Source organism: Macaca fascicularis, chromosome 9 (assembly GCF_037993035.2).
Source record: "Macaca fascicularis isolate 582-1 chromosome 9, T2T-MFA8v1.1".
NCBI lineage: Eukaryota > Metazoa > Chordata > Mammalia > Primates > Cercopithecidae > Macaca > Macaca fascicularis.
This window is the reverse complement of record NC_088383.1, coordinates 30,125,048-30,143,354: the sequence shown is the minus strand read 5'-3', so window position 1 is coordinate 30,143,354 and position 18,307 is coordinate 30,125,048. Positions and strand designations below refer to the sequence as shown.

Here is an 18,307-nt window from a genome sequence, read left to right as displayed (position 1 = left end):
CATGGAGTTAACTTAGGCAGTTCAGGGTGGATCTGAAAAAGGGAGCTCGTCAGGGACAGGCCTTGCTTCTTTGATTAGAGAGAAACATCTAAACATATACATATATATGTGTGTGTGTGCGCGTGTGTTTGAATGAATGTTGTCCTGCTTAAGGTATGAAATCCCTGTGTTCTGGCCCAGATGCATGGTTCCCTGTGGCCCCTCAGATTGGCAGCTAACTCTACGGGAGACAACCTCTAAGATGAGCCCCAACAATCCATGCCTGCATTCACACCCTTGTGTGATCCCTGCAATGGAGTATGGCTAGACCCACAGATTTGCTTCTAATGAACAGAATATGGCAGAAGGGATGTGACGCTATTTCTAAGATTAGATTATAAAGACGTAGTAGCTTCTGTCTTGCAAACCTCTCTTGCTTACTTCTTTATTGCTCACTTTGATAGAAGCCAGTTGCCATGTAGTGAGCTGTTCTATGGACCCCCATATGGCAAAGAACTGAGGGAAATTCACTGACCAACACTCAGTAGGGAACTGAGACCTTTAATCCAATAGCTGGGAGGAACTGAATTGCGCCAGCAACCATGTGAGTGAGCTCAGAAGTGGATCCTCTCTCAATTGAACCTTCAGATGAAACAGCAGCTCCAGCCAATAACTGTACTACAGCCTAGTAAGACTTTGAGGCGGTTACCCAATAAGCCATGTCTGGATTCCTGACCCACAGAAACTGTGAGATAGTGTTTGTTGTTTCAAACAACAATTTAAGTTTTGAAGTAATTTGTAGGCAGAAATAGATAACTATTACAAAGTCCATGCACAAAAGTTCTTAAGTCAAGTTATAGTTGTTGAAACCAAGGTATCAAAAGACTAAATGTATTTTCCATAGTCAATCAGGGAAGCAGTGACAAAACAAGAAATGGAGTTTAGATGCCAGTTGATTCTCAGATTTATTCTCTCCTATAAAAAGGTGACATTTTTCATGAAATAACGCTAGTAGAACCCACGAGATTGGTAGCCATGTTGCCTTCCTTACCTTCCCTTGACTTTCTTTTCAAATCTCTTTATAGAGTAACCGTTGAGCACTGAGCCTTTTCCCTGGAAATATTATTCCTTTAACAATGCAACTTTGTCTGTTCTAAAACAAAGAGATCCCAGGCATTCAGTGTGCATTCTAAAAAGTGAGATGCTGAGACATGGGAGGAAAGTGACTTTCAAATAAGCACGTAATGATCAGGTAATCTTCTCTCTCCCTTTCATGCTGAGAACAGTCACAAATTTTTCATTCCTGAGAATCTTGTTCCCAAATTGACAATGCTTCAATAAGCACCTTTTTGTACTCTCTTCTTAATCAAGTAGAAAGAAAAACCATCATAAATACAAGAGGAGTATTTTCCCCTCTAGTCAAAGTGTGTAGTCAGGAGCCCCAGCATTCTTTCCAGAGAGAGATAGTATGGTTCTAAACTATCACTTAGGCGACTGAGCACAGTATTTGGATAGAAGGATGCTTTGTATCAACCATGCCAATTAAAAAAAATCATTGAAGAAATCTAACGTGCACTTTAGTAACAGTGAAGAACTGGTAACATTAGGATATATTCTAACACCTAAAATTAGGAAAAAATCTAACCGAATATTAGTAATACCAGGTTAGAGTACTTCCACTTAATAGGAATTGGATATGAGCAGAAGTTCTTTGAGAGAAAACTGAGGATCAGAAGTGTAAACATTTGTCTAAGGCCATAAACTAAGTTTCCACTGGAATCAGGATTTAATTCCACAATGCACTTTACCTTCTTAATTCTGGCTACTATTCTTATCTCAGAGAGAAGACTCATTACCCTTGAAAAACTCCTCCTGAAGGGGTCAATGTGAGAAAGAGGAGGCAGGCCACTTGAACAAATTGTCTGCCATATAGCCACACACAGTAAACAAATCTCATAGAAGCTTTTGAAACAAAAGCAACACTATGAAGAGACAAAACTTAGCTTTACTAATAAGTTAAATCAGAAAAGAAAAAGACAGATCTAGAAGACACTATTTCCAAAACATGTATTCTATAAACTGAAAGGGAAATGCAAGTGGCCAGCTTTATTTTATTCTTTCACCGGCCAAGGGGGAGTGATGTTTCATGCAGGGCCACTTCACCACCAAGGACACTGACCGCTTCTCCGCCTCCAGGACCAGCACTGAGGCCAATTTCACCTTGATTCTGAATGTCTCCCACTTTGATGCAGGGCCATTTCACCACAGAGGACTCCAACCACTTCTCCGCCTCCAGGAAGAGCACCGAGGCTGATAATCACCTCCATTCTGGTGGCCTTCCACAGTAACTCACTGCTGGACCCAGACATCTTTGCTGAAGTCAGTTGACTGGACAGTACAGTGCAGGATCTGTGTGTGGTACAGGGAAACGTAAGCCAGATCCAGTACCAGTAGGTGTGGGCCAGGTACAAGATGCTCTGCGTGGTGCCCCCAACCCGCTCCTATACGCCTGGCAGGTGAACAAAATGCTCGACCTGAGCAGCATCTCCTTCCCCATCTACAACCATGGTGGACACCCCCTCTACCTGACCAGCTTCTTCAGAGGACACATCTTTGGGGAGAGCCTAGGAATGGACCAGTTACTCCTTCGGGCCAAAACCATGCAGCTGCTGTACTGCCTGAACCCTGAGCACCCTGAGGACTATGTGCAGAGCAAGCAGTGGCTCACCCATTTCCTTGATCAATTTAGCAACATTAAGAACAGCCTGACCTTGAAGAAAATTGAGGTACCTGGTGGTTCGGGTTTACAGGCAGGCCAGGAGAAGGTGGGAGGGATGAGGAAGATTTGTGCCCAGAACCCTAACAAAAGTACTGCATGACTATTTTATAGGGTCCTTGCCTCAAATCTGGGTTTGCTCTGCTGTATTTGGTACTCAATCCAATTTTCTTAACACTGACAAACTCCAGAAATCATGAATCCTGGGTAACACTGTGGTCGATAACACAAATCCTGTGTCCACCAGATGGGCCGGTTCAGTACGGACACTAATCTTCACATTTAATTTTGGGGTTTGGTTTCTAATCCAATTACAGTACTTTGAAATTCTACTTTCAGTTAAAGTCTTTGCTGGCTTTGAGGAGCCTCCTAAAACTTGTTTGGAGCTCGCTTGGATTAAAAAAGAAAAACAAACTTTTAAGTAAAAGTTAATGGTGTTAAGGTAAGTAGCTCAGCATTTTTCAAGTTAGATACATATGAAGCACCCGGCTTAGCATGAGGTACATGTCAGCTGTTCAGCTATAGCTGGGTCAGCAACCCTATTAAGACTTATAAATAGAGGAGCAGTGGTGTTGGCAGCGTCAGGGCACGGCCCAGGCAGGAGCAGCAGCCACAGCGTTCATCCGCCTGTGGAGGAAGAGGCAGCCTTGGCGGGTCAACTGGGTTGCTCCACGTGACATATGTCATGATTCTGATGGCTGAAGTGTTTTGCCTTGTGTACATCCTAGAGTTTCTTGATGTCTTCATTTGTGGATGGACAGGTTCTTCTGTGTTGCTCCAAACGACATAATTTCATTATTTTGGTAGCCAAAAAGCATTTCCCTTCAGTATATATACCAGAGTTTCCTGATCCCTTCATCTGTGGATGGAGAGGTTCCTCCACGTGGTTGCTGATGACAGGGTTTCCCAAAGCTTTATGGCTGAAGAGTACACCGTTATGTATCTAATATGGCAGTTTATTTACCATTTCATCTGTGGATGGACAGGTTCATGTGATTCCTGCATTTCTGGAAGAAGCAAATACAGAACAGAGCTGGAAGATAAATGCCTAAATCAAATCATTGCAGATTCTCACTCAAGATGAGCTCATAATCCCAAATAATAAAACATATGATCAATGAGAGAGAAGAGAAAATGTGAGCAAGCAGATTTGATCTATCTGAACAAGACTATAATAAGTGTAATTAAACAAATTAAGGACATAAAAGTATAAAGTAGAAATCAAGGAACAGATTTGCAATAGAACCAAATAGAACTTCTAGAAGTAAAATTACACACACAGAGAATCTAAGGCTTGTTGGTCATACTGAGCAGCAGACTGAATACAGCTGGAAAGAATTAATACACTGAAAGACAAAACCAAGGAAATTAACCAGGAGGCAGCACAGAGATAAAGCTCTTGTCTAAACATGTCTTTATTTTGTCCTGTTGAATTACTAATTTAGATAGCTGGAAAGAGACTTGTAAGTTTACTGTTGTCTTCCCTTGCACAGTTGATATATTATAGACTTTCTTTTACCGTAAAAAAAAAATAAAGACTTATAAATAAGCCTGGTGAAAGAGACACCTGCTGGAAAGAGCCTTCAAAGACCAGGCCCACCTCAAATGATATTTATGCAACTGAAATAGTAAAAGACACCAGCCTAATAAAAATTTACAAAAAGTTATAATTTTTATAATTTTTTTTCTTTTCTTTTCTTTCTTTTTTTTTTTTTTTTTTGAGACAGAGTCTTGCTCTGTTGCCCAGGCTGGAGTGCAGTGGTGCAATCTCAGCTCACTGCAACCTCCACCTTCCAGGTTCAAGTGATTCTCACACCTCAGCCTCCTGAGTAGCTGGGAATACAGATGTGTACCACCACACCTGGTTTTCTGTATTTTTAGCAGAGACAGGTTTCACCATGTTGGCCAGGCTGGTTTCAAACTCCTGACCTCAGGTGATCTGCCCGCCTCGACCTCCCAAAGTGCTAGGATTATAGGAGTGAGCCACCACACCCAGCCAAAAGTTATAATTTCTACAGCTATTAATGAGAACAAGATATCACAGTTTTAGGCTGGGCACAGTGGCTCATGCCTGTAATTCCAGCACTTTGGCAGGCTCAGGCAGGTAGAGTGAGTGCCTGAGCCCAGGAGTTCGAGACCAGCTTGGGCAAACTGGTGAAATCCCATCTCTACTAAAAATACAAAAACTAGCTAGATGTGGTGGCACATACCTGTAGGTGTCTTGCTGTGTTTTCCAGGCTGGCCTCAAACTCCTTGGATCAACTGATCCTTCTGCCCCAGTCTCCCAAGTAGCTGGAAGTACATCCATGTGAATCCAGAAGGAAACTACTAGAGTTAATAAATTCAGCACAGCTTCAGGATACAAGATCAACACACAAAAATTAGTTGCTTTTCTGTACATGTGCGGTGAACAATCTAAAAAGGAAATGAAGAAGGCAATTCCATTTAAATAGTGCTAAACAAATAAAATGCTTAGGAATAAATTTAACTAAGGAAGTGAAAGACCTACATGCTGAATACTACCAAACATTGGTAAAAGAAACATAAAAAGACGTAGGTAAATGGAAAGATCCTTAGTTCCTGGGTTAGCAGACTCAATATTGCTAAAATACCAGTCCTATTCAAAACAATCTACAGATTCAACACAATCCCATCAAAATTCTGAGAATCATTTCTCCCCCCAGAAATAGAGAAGCCAATCCCTAAATTCAAATGGAATTGCAAGGAGTCTCAGATGACCAAAATAATCTTGAAAAAGAAGAACAGAGTTGGAGGACTCAGTATTATTCAGCCATAAAAAGGAATGAAGTTCTGATACATGCTACCAGGATGAACCTTGAAAACATTATGCCTAGTGAAATGAGCCAGTCACAAAAAGACAAACATATAGTTCCACTTATATGAAATCTTTAGAATAGGAAAGTTCACAGAGACAAAGTAGATTAAACGTCAACTGGCAATGTGGGGCTGGTGGTGATGGGGAGTTACTGCAGAATGATAACAGGGTTCCTATTTGGGGTGATGAAAAATACTTGGGAACAGACAGTTGTGATGGCTGCATGACAGTATGGATGTAATTAATGCCACCAAATTATACATTTAAGGGTTGTTATAATAGCATATTTTATGTCATACATATTTTACCACAATAAAATATTTTTCACAAAGAGATTTAAAAACTCATAAAAGCTTTTTACCTGAAGCACGATGTGACGGCAAGCAGTCTGATGAGAACACACGCCAGGTGAAAACAAAGGGATCGCTGTCATAGACGTTGCCTCAAATTCCAGTTGTCTGGAAAGCGATGTAAAGTGAACTGCCTGCCACAAAAATGGACTCAGGTAAATAACTTTTATTTCCAGTATTTGTGTGTGAGTTACAAACACTATTGAAACACTTTATGTTAGTGACGAAACAATATGTTAAAATTCAGTAAAAGATCAAAATACATGGATTGTGATTTTAGAAGAGAGAAAATAATGTAGATTTGCTTCTTCCCACAAATCTATGAGTTCCTCCTAAAGTTTCTTTCAGATTCAAAGTTTAAATAAAACTCCTGAATATACAAAATCTGAATTCGCAAAAAAAGAAAAAACAAAAAGGAGCTCTTGGCTGGGCGCAGTGACTCACGCCTGTAATCCCAGCACTCTGGGACGTCGGGGTGCGCAGATGACTTGAAGCCAGGAGTTCGAGACCAGCCTGGCCAGCATGGTGAAACCCCACCTCTACTGAAAATACAAAAATTAGTGGTAGCACATGTCTGTAGTCCCAGCTACCCTGGAGGCTGAGGTGGGAGAACTGTTTGAACCGGGGAGGTGGAGGCTGCAGTGAGCCTAGATGATGCCACTGCACTTCAACCTGAGTGACAGGGTGAGACTGTCTCAAATTTAAAAATAAAACAAAAGAGCTCTTCCTAACAGAATTTCAAATAAGGTAAGTAGACAGAGTGATCGCATTTGAAAATATCATCATTTGATAACCACCACAGTTAGAATGGCAGGATCATACATTGTCCTTTTTGCTTGTCACAGGCAAGAAGTATCAATGGATGCTAAAATAAGAGGACAAAATATATGATGAAAAGGAGTACATCTAATATAGTTTCAATGTATCTCTCCAAAAGAAATATATTCATTACAAGGGGAAAAATAATAACTTCAGAGGAAAAAGTTGGCATATATCACCCAATAGTAACCAAAGTCCCACCACCAGTAAATGGGACAAACAGACACCATGTGCCTCCCGACACTGTGTTTGAGAAACACTTCTGTGGAATTCCTGCCAAAAGTGCATAACCTGAATCCAACCATAAGGACACTCTGGATATATGTAAATTAAAGGGCATTCTACAAAATAATTATTTACTCTTCAAAAATATCAAGGCCCTGGAAAGACAAAGACTGAAGAACCGTTCAGATTAAAAGAAACTGAAGAGTGGCCAGGCGCAGTGCCTCATGCCTATAATCCCAGCACTTTGGGAGGCCGAGGCAGGCGAATCACCTGAGGTCAGGAGTTCGAGACCAGCCTGGCCAACATGGTGATACCCAGTCTCTACTAAAAATACAAAAATTAGCTGGGCGCAGTGGCACATGCCTGTAATCCCAGCTACTTGGGAGGCTGAGGCAGGAGAATCACTTGAACCTGGGAGGCAGAGGTCACAGTGAGCTGAGATCGCACCATTGTACTCCAGCCTGAGCGACAGGGCAAGACTCCAACTCAAAAAAAAAAAAAAAAAAAAAAAAAAGAGAGAGACTGAAGAGAAATAACTAAATTCAATGTATGATCCCAAACCCCAAATAAATTATTTTTCTTTTGCTATATAGGACATTAATGGGACAACTGACAAAATCTGTGCATAGACAATAGAGTTGTATCCATGTTGATTTAAGAAATATATGATGTAGACATTAAAGACATCATGTCTGCAAGCCTACTCTCAAAATAATTCATTTTAAAAAAGAAATCAGAAAAACAGCCAATGCAGTTTTTTAAAAGAATACTGTGTGTGTATGTAGAGAATGATAAAGCAAATGTGACAAATATTAACATTTGGATGGAGTAATTTAGTAGGATACACAAGAATTATTTCTCCTATTTTTAGAAATATATGAGTCTGAAAAAAATTGACATACAATAAATGTAAACAAATAAAGGCAGTTAAGATAAACTATTTGTTTTCCCTAATAATACTGCCAGGATCATCTTTACTATAATCTCATCAGATCATCAAATTTCAAAGCTCAGGAAAAAAAAGTATTGTCTCCCCAAAACCTCCCAATTTACAGATGACGTTAGTAAGTCGAGATTACACCTAATTCAAGGCAAAGCCAAGACTATTACCTAGCTCTGACTCAGCTCAGCTACCTTTCAACTATTCCAAGTGGTCTTTTCACTCCTTTACATTCTTGTCTACGGTCTAAACACATGATACCAAAATACTTACCTCTATCTTCTCATATACTCTTATAAGTTAGTGTTACTAACCACTTTCAGGCCATCTAAATTTTATGTCTAAAAGGCATTTAAGTATCACTGCTCCTAACAGTCCTTAATAACTAATATCAATACATATGCAAAGATCAGAATACATGTCAAACACTGTAGCAAATGCTGAACATACAAAATTAACGTACTCTACTGTTAGGTACATGAAGACAGACACCAATTTTATGTTATTCAATATTATAACCCCACCTCTTAGTAACAGTGCATGGCATACAGTAAGTACTCAAATAACTGTTGTATATTGCAAAATAAAAGACAATCCATAATACAGGAAAGAAATGTGTGTACGGATAACCATAATATCAGTAGTTTTAATAAAGTCTCATGAGACAACAGATAAGGAAATTATTTTCTCTTGGTAAGATCTAGAAAGGCCTCAGAGATTTAATGATACCAAAGTTAAATCTTGAAGGACAAATAAAATGTCAACAGACATGGAGGTGGTGGGGTGGTAAGAGGAAGGTAGAAGAATTTAGATAAAAAAGCCCAAAAGCAACAAAATATTAGACATTTCTATTGAATTTTTAAACACAGGCTTACCTATTGTTGCTGCAAGTTCTGGATCAAAGGTGTCATCTGTGAACCTCAAGAGCAGGCTGAAAGAGATATTAAAAAGACAGGTTAGGAATTAGAATTTTTCTTTCTAATCATATGATAAGTGTGTTCGTGATTATTATATCTCGTCATAATTTATTAAATGCAAATAAAAATAACTGATGGAGGCCTGCTTCTAGGAATACTGCCTCAGAGCAAGCATACAGAGAAGAATTAAATTACTAGAAAGGCAATTTAAAAACTGCCAAGAGCGGCCAGGCACGGTGGCTCACACCGGTAATCCCAGCACTTTGGGAGGCCGAGGCGGGCAGATCACAAGGTCAGGAGATCGAGACCATCCTGGCGAACATGGTGAAACCCCGTCTCTACTAAATATACAAAAAAATTAGCCAGGCATGGTGGCGGGCACCTGTAGTCCCAGCTACTCGGGAGGCTGAAGCAGGAGAATGGCGTGGACCCGGGAGGCGGAGGCTACAGTGAGCCGAGATCGCGCCATTGCTCTCCAGCCTGGACAACAGAGCGAGACTCTGTCTCAAAAAAAAAAAAAAAAAAAAAAACTGCCAAGAGCAAAGTAGTTTACTATTAAATATATTCCCCATACTCTCCTACACAATCCCCCAAGTTCAAAAGGTGAGGATTTTTTGTTGTTCTTTTTAACTGTTCTGATGTCCTGAGAAAATGATACTAGCAACATGTCACACTTTAATTGACATGGATGAAAAGGGAAAAAATAAAGTTTCTTGGAATGAAACAAAGTAACTTAAAAAATCTGACCTGTAATCCACTTTAAATTCAAGCACAAACAGAAAGATATCAAAGCCTAGCATTCTGTAACATGCAGTATGGCTACTGCCTAAGTGGGAAGAAAAGATACAATAAAAAGGTAAAAAAAAAGATCACAGGACAGAGTAGGTATACTCAGGCAAACACCAGGTAGGGTTTATAAAAACAAGTAGGCAACTGGAAGCTACTGAAGGCTTTTAAAGAAAGTTATGACAAGAAGTACTCTTTGTTTTGAAAAGTTAATGCCAACAAAAAATGGAAGAACAATCAACAGAAGTCAACTGCCATGGTTATGGCGGGAGAGAACAAAGGACTAAACCTAGGAAATGGTAAGAAACTAGAAAGGAAGGATAAAAGCAAAAGACACCAGATTAGAAGGGTACTCTAAGATTTTCCATCTTCCAGAATTATTTTACTTACTATGAAGCAGAAGTGTCAATCAGAAGCTCCTCAAAAATAAAACCTAATGTTAAAGCCCTAAATTTTAAAATCATTCAATCTTGCCTCGTTAACTTCTACAGTCTGTTCTGTTGATCTGTTTTTATTAATAATATCAAAGAAACAGTCATCAGATGTCTAAAATTATAGAAAAATCTTATATTTCTAATATTCTAATTTCTAATTAGACTGTAATATTCATAAGGTTGTGATTACTGCTGCTAGCGATATGTTTTGTCCACAGAGTATTTCGCAAAACATAATGGCTTCCTGGTAGTTTCCAAACCCAGTGTCATTAATTATATTTGAAGGATTAACTCTACCTTACTTGGTTTTCCTGTGTTTACCATAAAACGAGCACCACAGAATCAAAGTACAACAGGAGAGTCAAATTCTATAATTCTCTATTTAACATCTTAACTATATTTACTTACTTCGAACATAAGTTAGGTGACAGCACTATTAAGACTCTAAAATGAAACCTATAAAAAATTTCTTTTCTCCCAATACTCAGTTACCCATAATTTAAAAATAGAAAAGATATGCGGTCACCACAGAAAAGATTACTACAAAAACCTAAGTTAATATAACGTTGTAGAATAGTTGTAATAATAATATTATAATAATAATACAAGTAATAATGATATTGGGTATTACTTATTGAACATATGGCAATGTACAGACAAAAAGCCAGAGGTTTTTCTCTCATGGTTGCTAATCCTTAACAACCGCCATTGTCATTAACGGTACTTGGTCAGGAGAGGCAGGAAATTGGTGGTATGGTGTGAAGTAACAAATTTTAATACAGGCTCTGGGTATATATCAGATCTTAGCAAGGGGTACCCTGGTAGCCCAAAATGTATTCTAAATTCTATGTGTGCATTTTTCTAGGCAGAGTCCATTTCTCTATTTATTAGACTTTGAAAGGGGCAAAGAGTCCATTTCTGTATTAGATTTTGAAAGGAACTGGCAATCTCAAAATGATTAAGAAGCACCCTTTTTTTTTAAGAGACAGGGTCTCACTCTGTCACCCAGGCTGGAATGTGGTGGTACAATCTTAGCTCACTAATCCTCCCACCTTAGCCCCCCAAGTAACTGGCATGACAGGTTAGCATCACCATGGCTGACTAATTTTTTTTATTTTTCAGTTTTTTAGAGGCATGGCCTTGCTATGTTGCCCAAGCTGGTCTCAAACTCCTGGACTCAAGTGATCCTCCTTCCTCAGCCTCCTGAGTAGCTAGGATTACAGAATGAGCCACTGCACTTGGCAGAAGCACCATTCTTACAGTATTGTATATTTACACCTTCATATTTCAAAGTTAAAGGAGCAAAATGCTTTCCATGCAGAGGTAGAGATGGAAGGAGTAACTACCACCATGGCACTTAGGTAAGACCAAATTTAAAACAAACAGAATGTGATTATAACTAGTCTGCATTTCTTTATCTACAAATGAAATTCACCAAAATGAATGGCAAGGCTAGGAGCATAGGAGGGACAGCAATTTACGTAACAGGCCTCTTTAATCCCTTCCAGTTCTTGATACACTCTGCTACCTCTACCTCACCGGGTCTAGCCACAGAATTGGAGTCTTACACAGTCAACACTAGATAGGGTTTGAGAGGTATCTATTCCAACCCCCTCACTTTTGAAATGAAGGCCTAGAGCATTCCAGTATCACACATAAGGCCACACAAGTGGCAGCCCCAGTTTCATAATCCTGATCTCCTGATTACTACCATATACCCTTTGGACTCCAACACCAAGAAATAAACTAGAAAGTAATCCACTACTGTGGCTTAAAGACATCCTTCATCGTACAATAATTCCCCAACAACATGAGTGCTATTTCACTTCCACTAGTTCCAGCTCTGTAAAGAAACAGAAAAAACTTGGTAAAAAACAACCCTTTAAGATCACATCCATGACAAACGTTTCTGTACTCACTCACTTTAAATATAGACTTCTATTTTAGTGGAGTTATTCTTATCCAGAAAGGTGATTACGTGTTTAAGGTTCTTTTCCATAGCATATCACATAGGACAATAATGTATATCTAGCCAAATAAGACAACTTTCTCACTAAATGCAATCCTTTCACAAAAGAGGTAAAGTGTCAAAATTTTGCAGTGAGCAATTGATAATCCACCACTATGCAATAAGGGAAAAGTTTAAAAAAGATCAGGCCTAAATACAATTTGTTTCTGGGGAGTGAACTAGAGAGACTGATAAACCCATTTAACAGAACTTATTCTAAAAAGGGACTCTCAGCTGAGTGCCATGGCTCATGCCTGTAATCCCAGCACTCTTGAGAGGCCAAGGCTGGAGGATGGCATGAGCCCATGAGTTTCAGAATAGCTTGGGCAACATAGGGAAATCCCATCTACAAAAAAAATTTTTTAAAGTAGAGCCGGGTATGGTGGCTTATGCCTATGATCCCAGCATTTTGCAAGGATCCATTGAGGGCAGGAAGATCCGTTGAGCTCAGGAGTTCGAGATCACCCTAGGCAACACAGCAAGAACGTGTCTCTATAAAAAACCCTAGCCAGGAATGGTGATTCGTCCCTATAGTCCCAGCTACTCAGGAGGCTGAGGTGGCAGGATCGATTGAGCCCGGGAAGTCAAGGCTACAGTGAGCTGTGATCACACCACTGCACTCCAGCAGGTGACAGAACAAGACCCTATCTCAAAAAAAAAAAAAAAAAAAAGCGGTGGCGCAGGGGGGACGGGGAACCAAACTCATTTATATACTCTAGTTAACTTTCCAGAAAATTTTAACCACCCTAACTTGTCACCCATGCAATACATTTACATAAAGTGCTAACCAATTTCAACCCAATTTCATGTATTGGGTTGAACTACATGAAATGACAACCAACCATTCGTGACTTCAAAAATGCCAATTTCATACGTCTGAACTTAAATGAGAACCATATGTCAAGGAAAAAAGAGAGAAATGAAAAAGAAAGATCACAAGGTTATGAAATTCCTATTAAGGCAATTTTTATTACATTAACTTTTTAACCCTCAAATATGTACGTGCAATAACAGATGATCATGTAAATAATTTTATTCATCCGTTTTACACACATACACACAAATCATACTGGTTTGCTTACCCATAGTGTTTCATTATTCTATTCCTTGGTATGTGCAAATCCCTCTGACTATAGTAGACATAGAGTACATTAAGTGAGGAGTACTGGAAAAATGTATTGTCAAACTTTAAAAATACAAAAAATTTCAGAATCTATTACATAGTAAGCTTTAAAATCCTGAAGTAGCTAAAAAAGTAAAACTTTGTAATCTTATTTATTTATTTATACTTTAAGTTCTGGGATACATGTGCAGAACGTGCTGGTTACACAGGTATAAAACTTTGTAATTTTATGGTACATGAGGAAAGCTTTCATTCTATTTTGTATAAGGATACCTCAATTTGTAAAATCTTACATGAATAACAAGTTATTTGAAAGATACGTATCAGCCAGGGGCGGTGGCTCATGCCTGTAGTCCCAGCACTTTGGGAGGCTGAGGCGGGTGGATTACTAGAGGTCAGGAGTTCGAGACCAGCCTGGCCAACATGGTGAAACCCTGTCTCTACTAAAAACACAAAAATTAACTGGGCGTGGTGACACACACTTGTAATCCCAGCTACTCAGGAGGCTGAGGAAGGAGAATCGCTTGACCCCAGGAGCCGGAGGTTGCGGTGAGGTGAGATCTCGCTACAGCACTCCAGCCTGGGCAACAGAGCAAGACTCAGTCTCAAAAAAAAAAAAAAAAAAAAAAAGATATGTGTATCAGAAGCTATAGCTAAAATATGAAACTGATTACAGCTCCTGGAGTCTAAATGTGGTTTAAGGATCAGGACGGCCTTGAACATAACCTACTCATAATCAGACGGCAAGAATGACTTCACCTGGAGAACTCTGTTCCAAGACCTGGATGAAATCACAACCCTCTAGCAACATCCACCTAGATCCATGTCTTACCTTATACTCAACTCCACTGTCAATATTATTTTCCCCAAGGAAAAAAGTCAAAAATGAAAAGACAACACTAATCTTTTGTCTCCACGGGATGTGGCAAAATGAGAAATAACAATTACATTTTATTTTCAAAGGTGGTCCGACTGCTTCAGCTGTGGACCACTTACACTAAAGCGAAATTTTCCAGCAGTCACAAGATCCAGGAGTTCTTCCACAGCCGACTAATAAAAAAGTAAAAGAAGCGACATTAGGCTGCGCCCAAACAGGCCAGGAATGGGACCTAAGGCGTCACGAAACTTCCCGAGGACATTATGTATTTAGAGAAGGCCCCACAGAAACCCTCAAGTGGGAAAGTTATGTCTTCCGGGTCTCGGGGTGACAGGCAACCTGAACCCCGAAGAGCTCGAGGCGAGGCGCCCCCCGGCCAGATTCGGGCCCAAACCAGCCCGCCGCGCCCTGAGCTCCGCGCAGCAAACCGGCCGGCGGAGCGGCGGCCCTTGGAATGGTGTTTTCTCGGCGCCACAGGAGGGAGAGCGACCCAGAGAGCTTGGGCCTGGCAGAGGCCGGGAACCAGGCAGGCGCGGGTGGGGCGAGGGGAGGAGAAGCCGCGGGAGAGCGCGGCCCAGAGGCCGAGGAGGGCGCGAGCGGGGCCGACCCCAGCCCGGCCGCCATCGTGGACGCTTGCAGCGGTTAAAGGTTTTCCCATCGCGGCCCAAGAGACAGCGGCCACGTAGGCAGAAAGAGCCCAGCCACCCTCATCACGGCCCGTACGCCCGCCTCACCTGTACTTGCCCACCCCACTCTCGCGGATGATGAGGCTCTTCAGGGTGCAACACGTCCTCGTCCATCCTGACCCCGCTGCACTCCGAGCCCAGCTTGCCGCCCCAGTGCACCTCTCAGCTATTCAGCAGCGGCAGCTGCCGCGCACGCGCGCGCTCCATGGCCGCGCACACCCAGAATTCTCCCCCGTCCTTCTGGAAGGCGGATTCCTTATGTGTCTTTACTGGTGCGGGGGGCGGGGGGGTCTAAATCCGCCCGGACCTCAACCCAACTCTCTGTCGTGTCAGTGAGAGAGGACTGAGTCAGGAGAATATCAAGCTGTTTTATTTCAGCAAATGTTCATAACAGCTGTATTGCGGTGTGAAATGCACTGTGCTTGAAGACTGTTACCTTAAATTTAGGTCCAACTCTACCATAATGACTGCCTTGTCATTCTACTCAGCCTTCTGCGCCTTTCTCCATCTCAGAGAAAGACACAAAGGCTTCTTAGAACAACTGCTTCTTATTGTTACGAAGGTTAAATGAGTTACTTAGGGAAGACAGATTGTTAACCACAGTGCTGTATAAACGGTGTGATCAGGCATTAACTTGCTGGCTTCCCCTCTGTTAGAGTGGGGAGCACCCTTTATACGTTAATTCATCTAGAAAGTGAGGTGTAGACTTCAGGTAGGTCAGGTGCATATAAACTTCTGGTGGTGAAACTTCAAACCAACTCTTCCTCCTCATAAGAACTGCTGCGTTCCAACTGCAGGAAGTGTATGCCTACACCTTGCCTCTTGCACTAAGTTGTAAATCTTAGTCAAGATACCAAACCTCATTCATAAACTTAGCACAGTGCCTGGTACATGGCAGACACTCAATAAACATCCGTAATTTTGTCTTATCTCCTTATACCTGCAGTTAATGTCATATACAATAGATATTTGATTAAAGAATACATACACGTAAAGCTTATCCGGGTGCTGTGGCTCATGCCTGTAATCCCAGGACTTTTGGAGGCCTAAGCAGGTGGATCACTTGAGCTCATGTGTTCGAGACCAGCCGGGCTAACATGTGAAACCCCGTCTCTATTAAAAATACAAAACTTAGCTGGGTGTGGTGGTGCACACCTGTAATCCCAGCTCCTCAGGAGGTGGAGGCAGGAGAATCGCTGGAATCTTAAGAGGTGGAAGTTGCAGTGAGCAGAGATCATGCCACTGCACTCCAGCTTGGGCGACAGAGTGAGAGATACCGTGTCTCAAAAACAAAAAATAAAACATAGAATAAGTTAAGAAATTACTTGTTAAATACCTGGAAAAGCTCTTTCACCAGATATCCAAATGGCTTCTTCGTCTACTTCAGATCTTTGCTCAAATATTGCCTTCTTAAGGAGGCCTTCCCTGCCCATCCTACTGAAATATACAGATTCCTCCAGCATCTCTGAGGAATCCAGAAGCCTGGCATGCTGGCAAAAGGGTAAGAATTTCTTACCAGTCAGACTTCTGTCCTCTTTCTCTGTGCAAATCAGTTGAATGAATAGTAAAAATCACCGTTTATCTCCTCCGTAAAGTTTTGATTAGTAGAATGAAGGATTCGTGAGGCTAATCTTAAGCTGTAGTGAATCTAGTGTGCTTTGTATGTCTTTCTGTGTTCTACAATGGAGAGGGTAACTTAGGACAGAACACAGGCTTAGGAAACCTGTAAGCCTGCTTTTCAAGATGGCCCAGCAAACTGGTCAGTTACAAACTTTGCTGCAGGTCTCTGAAAAAAAAAAACTGGATGAGGTTTCCCTCTTGTCTTGTATCTCCTCGTGAGAGGTGAAGCCCGCTGGGCTTCTGGGTCTGGGGGGGACTTGGAGAACTTTTCTCTCTGGCTAAAGGATTGTAAACACAGCAATCAGCGCTCTGTGTCTAGCTAAAGGTTTGTAAACACACCAATCAGCACTCTGTAAAAATGGACCAATCAGTACTCTGTAAAATGGACCAATCAGTGCTCTGTAAAATGGACCAATCAGCGTACATGGGTGGGGCCAAATAAGGGAATAAAAACCGGCCAGGGCGCCAGCAAGGGCAACCCACTTGGGTCCCCTTGGCTACTCTGGAAGCTTTGTTCTTTCCCTCTTCACACTATAGGTTACTGCTGCTCACTCTCTGGGTTTGCACTACCTTTATGAACTGTAACACTCACTGTGAATGTCTGTGGCTTCACTCCTGAAGTCAGTGAGACCACGAACCCACCAGGAGGAACAAACAACTCGGATCATGCCACCTTTAAGAGCTGTAGCACTCATTGTAAAGGTCTGCAGCTTCACTCCTGAAGTCAGCGAGACCACGAACCCACTGGAAGGAAGAAACTCCGGACAGATCTGAACATCTGAAGGAAAAAACTCCGGACACACCATCTTTAAGAACTGTAACACTCACTGTGAGGGTCCGCAGCTTCATTCTTGAAGTTGGCGAGACCAAGAACCCACTGGAAGGAACCAATTCTGGACACATTTTGGCAACCCAGGGACTACCGCCTATTGCCAAATAGTGAGTACCATCAGACCCCTTTCGCTTGCTATTCTGTCCTATTTTTCCTTAGAATTTGGAAGGGAAATACCGGGCACTTATTGGCCAGTTAGTTGCAAGTGACTAGCGTGGCCGCCAGATTAAAGACACAGGTGTCAGGCTTTCTGGGAAAGGGCTCTGTAACAACGCCCGACTCTTCAGAATTGGGAGTGTTGGTTTGCCTGCTTCCACTTTTCCTGTACTTCTGGGCTGAGCCGAGGGTCGACAGAGAGGAAAGCCATTCAGCTCCAGGGTCCTGACAACAAGTTGGTTGACCCTGCAGCCATGAGCAAACTCTCAAAGTCATGGCGCCCAAGCGAGACTTGCCCATCTATCCTATCTATCCTGACCCTTGTCTCCGGGTCCTAACCTCTGTCTGACAAACTTCCTCTTGCCTCTCTTCTCTGAGGCTAGTCCTGCTTCTACAAACCACTCCCTGTCTCTGGTGCTTTTCTAGTTTCTCCTATAAGAATGATTTCTAGTATAAACTTCAGGACTCTGTTACCTTCTTTAGGCACATGGGCCCACTAATCAGAAAGACATAATTTTTGCCCAAAGCCCTGTCGGGGCTGGGGACTACCTTATCTGGAATTTTAGGATCCTTCCTCAGCCTAGCAGGCCTAACAAAAGCTATTCCGGAAGCTAGGATATGGGGAGCTTCAGAAATGATATCCTTCCTGTTCATATAAGCGAGGACAAAAGGCGTCACTCCAAAGTTGGAACCCTGGAGATCCCTTCCCTCCCTCAGGGTATGGGGCCCTCCACTTCATTTTTGGGGCATAACATCTTTATAGGACACAGGTAAAGTCCCAATACTAACAGGAGAATGCTTAGGACTCTAACAGGTTTTCGAGAATGCATCAGTAAGGGCCACTAAATCCGATTTTTCTCTGTCCTCTTTGTGGACTAGGACAGGCAAGGGTGCAGGTTTTCAAGAAAGCATTGGTAAGGGCCACTAAATCTGACATTCCTTG

General features: G+C 41.6%; 1 long non-coding RNA gene across 1 annotated transcript; it reads right to left on the bottom strand.

The window, feature by feature from the left end:
* Positions 1-919: 919 nt before the first annotated feature.
* LOC102128771 (uncharacterized) lies at positions 920-14,931 on the bottom strand. The gene is made up of 4 exons (XR_001493354.4): positions 14,805-14,931; positions 8,801-8,856; positions 5,953-6,075; positions 920-3,762 (listed from the first exon to the last, which is right to left on the bottom strand). It is a non-coding gene; the product is annotated as an uncharacterized lncRNA (long non-coding RNA).
* Positions 14,932-18,307: the final 3,376 nt, after the last annotated feature.